We start from the raw sequence: 4,529 nt of genomic DNA on the forward strand, positions 1-4,529 counted from the left end.
AAAAATACATATACAGATAATCAACATGATGGATAAGATCTGTGAAGTCTTATTAACCAGTTACACAACTCTCTGACTATTGGAGAATCACTAATTCATTGTCAGCTGACCCCACCTAGAACTGTCATGACTCGAGTATTTGTGCTGTTTCCTGGAATGCACGTGCGTGAAATACCATCTGAGCAGGTGGTGATGGTGCACTGCAGCATTCCAGCGCAAGAAAGAAGGGGCAGTGTGAAAGAAGACACTCTCAAAGCGTCCTAACAGGATTTTCCCTGCTCATCAACGTGCTCTCTCTTGCTCTGAGGCTGAATGTGGTTTGGTGAGAAACTATCACTGCTGCTGCTGCTGGCTTTAAGTCCCATCATCCAGGCTTACAGAGCTAAGGAGACCCACACCAGCAATGCTTACTTCTACACAAAGCCCAGAGGCCCTGCCTTGCCCAACCTCAGGGCCTCACCTCATGAGGGAGTATATTAGTTTGCTAGGTGTCTGTTACAAAGTATCACAGACAGGGCATCTTTAAAAAGAGAAATTTAGGACAGTCCAGGTTGCTCAGTGGTTTAGCACCGCCTTGAGCCCAGAGCCTGATCCTGGAGACCTGGGAGTGAGTCCCGTGTGGGGCTCCCTGCATGGAGCCTGCTTTTCCCTCTGCCTGTGTCTCTGCCTCTATCTGTGTGTCTCTCATGCATGCATAAATAAAATCTTTAAAAGAGAGAGAGAGAGAGAGAAATTTATTGTCTCACAATTCTGAAGGCTACAGGTCTGAGGTCAAAGGGTCAGCAGAATTTTTTGAGGCCTATTTTTTTGGCCTGTCTTCTCCGAGTGCCTTCACATCATCTTTTCTCAATGCTGTCTTTCCTAACCTCCTTTTTAGAAGGACACCAGTGATAATGGATTAAGGCCCACTCTAATGACCTCACTCTAACTTAACTGCTTTTAAAGACCTTATCTCCAGAAACCATCACATTCCGAGATATTGCAGAGTAGGACGTCAACATATAAATTTGGGGGGTAAATTTCAACCCATAACAGGGAGGTAAAGCATACAGACAGCCAGAGTACCAGTTGGTTTCCTTCTCAATACGCAAAAAAACATTTATTTATTTATTTATTTATTTATTTATTTATTTATTTTTCACAAAAATATTTAAAAGGTATGTGACAAGATAATTTTTGAGACTTTGATAATTTTGTTCATTCTTCAAATTTCCCCCTCTTCTTCTTCCAAGGAAGTAGTCAGATCCTTAACAACTTCCTGAACTCGGGTTTTTGCTGCGCAGGAACAGAAGATAGTACTAGCAATTCCCAGTTTTGTAAGGCCTAAACTCCGTGAAATGATTTTGCATGGTGCCCCCAGGGGAGAGAAAAGCAAGCAAAGGGACCTTGAGAAAAGCAAGGGAGGGATTTAGTCCAAACTAGGAGTGTCTGGCAGTCTGGGGGTCTCTCAAGTAATGCTGACCACCATGCTGCTGCCAGAGAAATAAGGGCAAGTTGGAAACAGACAGCTACACGGTCATGGCTCTCAACCTTTGCCAACACTCTCCAGCCACACGCATATCACAGAAGCTGCAGTTAGGTACCTGACTGCTGGCCAAGACTGTGGCAGCTCAGTGACCAGTGAAGGCAAATGAGTGATGACCTACTGCTCTGCTGAATCCCAACAACTTTGCAAGCCCTGGGGAGGAAGTGGCTTTAACAATACTTGAGACTGGTTTTTCTGTCAATCCAGGGAGATGGGGGATTAGAGTTGGAATAAATTTATTAAAACTGTAAAATAATACTCTTGAGCTAATTAAAAAGATACATTTAAGCTTATAGTTCATTAATTGATTAATTGATTCATTCATTCAAATGATTTTTTGTGAGCATCTAAGCAATATTCTTGCTCTCATAGAGCCCACATTTTTACCAGAAAAGGCAGACAATAATATGCACATAAAATAGAGAGAGAGAGAGATGGGGGCTAAAAAGAGAGAGGAACAGGGGTGTATGGCAGAGAGTAATTGGAGCGATACACACAGGAGATCAGAAAAAACCCTCTGAGCTGCAACACAAATGATAAGGATTTGATTTGAAAGGCAAGAACAGCAAAAATATGCTTTGTCAATATGAACAAGAGATGAAAGTTAGCGGAGCTGAAGTGTGGGAGATGTGTACCCATCACTGGAGAATCTAATATGAAGTTAGTGAAACTAAGGTTCAGGACCCTCCCTTCTGGGATCCCTTCCAAGGCTCTGGAAGGAACACCAACAATGTGTTTACACATTCATATGCCATTGTAAAATTTGCCAAAGTAAAATACCTCAACCGAATTTGGTTAAGATTATTGTCTTTTTCACTCCAACTTCCCCTGCAAGTGATGGTGGAGTACCAATGAGCCTTTTTGGAATCCAGCGAAGGGGAAGATGAGGTGAGGATTTGTTCAGCTTGGGTTTCATGAAATCTGTTTACGTGGTTCACAATCACATTCACGAAAAGTTATTGCCAGCTGCCCAGCATAGGAATGAAGAGCTTCCAGGCATACTCTTACCATGTGTTGTATCCATTTGCCTGGTGTGAGAACATTAAAGGGCAGGCCAGAGGTCCTTTCATAGTATCATCCCATTCTAAGATGCTGACACAGTGCATATTTGTGTAGTAGGGGAAAACATAGGCTGAAATGTACGGTATCACAAACTAGTCTGTGGAATACTCTTCTAAAAGCTAAATATAAAAATTACTAGTGAAGAATTAGTTTTCTTATTGGTGTCTAGTCAAATGCAAAGGTGCCTCCTTTTGGAAATATGCCAGATAATGCAGTACATACAATTACAAATGCACTGTACATTCTTTATGGTTATTATAAAAAATAAGATTTATTAGAATTAGTATGTTTATGGGCACATACCTGTAGCCACATGACACTGAAATCTCATGTTGTATGTAATACTATTATAACTTATAAAAACTACTATTGAGCGTTGCCCTGGCGGAGTGGAGATAGGCCATCTGGTTGGAGAGATGTGTAACACACCGACTTACTGAGACCTAGGAAAGGCCGCCAAGGATTTCTTCAATAAAGAACATGGATTCGGCATGGTCAAAATAGATCTGAGAACCAAGTCTTGTAGTAGGAGTGGAATTTTCTACTTCTGGTCATGCTTACACTGATACAGGGAAAGCATCCGGCAACCTAGAGACCAAATATAAGGTCTGTAACTATGGACTTACTTTCACCCAGAAATGGAACACAGACAATACTCTTGGAACAGAAATCTCTTTGGAGAATAAGTTGGCTGAAGGGTTGAAACTGACTCTTGATACCATATTTGTACCGAACACAGGAAAGAAGAGTGGAAAATTGAAGGCCTCCTATAAATGAGGTTGTTTTGTATTAGCAGTAATGTTGATATACATTTTTCTGGACCAACCATCTATGGCTGGGCTGTATTATTCTTTGAAGGTTGGCTTGTTGGCTATCAGATGAATTTTGACACAACCAAATCCAAACTGTCACAGGATAATTTCGCCCTGGGTTACAAGGTTGCAGACTTCCAGCTGCACACTCATGTGAATGATGGCACTGAATTTGGAGGGCCTATCTACCAGAAGGTTAATGCGAAAATTGAAACATCAATAAACCTCGCTTGGACAGCCAGCAGTAACAATACCCGTTTTGGCATGGCTGCTAAATACAAGCTGGGTTGTAGAACTTCTCTAACTGCTAAAGTCAATAATGCCAGCCTAATTGGACTGGGTTATACTCAGACCCTTCAACCAGGAATCAAACTGACCATATCAGCCTCAATTGACAGAAAGAACTTCAATGCAGGAGGTCACAAAGTTGGGTTGGGATTTGAACTAGAAGCTTAATGTGGTTTTGAGAAAAGCATCTGATTTGTCCCTGGAGGTGAAGAGAAGCCACTATGTTTTGGCCTTAAAATTCTTCTGTGAAATTTCAAAAGTGTGAACTTTTTATTCTTCCAAAGAATTGTAATCCTCCCCACACTGAAGTCTAGAGATCGCAAGTCCATCCTGCGGGAGGTACTTGAAGGCATGCCTGGAAGTTGTCATGTTTGTGCCACATTTCAGTTGAGTTCCGCAGTGTTATTTTAAACGTGTTCCTCTGCGACAATGTAGTGTCACATTACAAAGGAAATGACCCAACCCTCCAGTTTGTACATCACGTCCTGCATGTCCCACACCACTTTTTCATGACCTTTTAATAATATATTGGTCTCTGTGCTGTAGTGGAAATCTTTGGTTTTGCATCAGAGTAAAATAAAATAAACCCATCACATTTGGAACATAAAAAAAAAACAACAACTATTGGTTAACTATGATAGATGTTAATGGAAAAAATGAGATCATGAAATTTCTGTCACGTAAAGAAGAAATGAAAGAGCATTCAAGCAGGAAATGTAGGGAAAAAAAGAAGAGTGTCAGTTAATTAATAAAAATATTGCTACTTATCTGAATTTTGAAATATTTGTGGGAGTTGACTAATCTATCTGGGGCTTTTTTAATCAATAAAACTAACACTTTCT

General features: G+C 40.8%; 1 pseudogene; it reads left to right on the forward strand.

Annotated features, from left to right (window-relative positions):
* The first annotated feature begins 3,003 nt into the window (after nt 1–3,003).
* Nucleotides 3,004–4,299, forward strand: LOC112930981 (non-selective voltage-gated ion channel VDAC3 pseudogene; annotated as a pseudogene).
* The last annotated feature ends 230 nt before the right edge of the window (nt 4,300–4,529 follow it).

Source organism: Vulpes vulpes, chromosome 4 (genome assembly GCF_048418805.1).
Source record: "Vulpes vulpes isolate BD-2025 chromosome 4, VulVul3, whole genome shotgun sequence".
Classification (NCBI taxonomy): Eukaryota; Metazoa; Chordata; class Mammalia; order Carnivora; family Canidae; genus Vulpes; species Vulpes vulpes.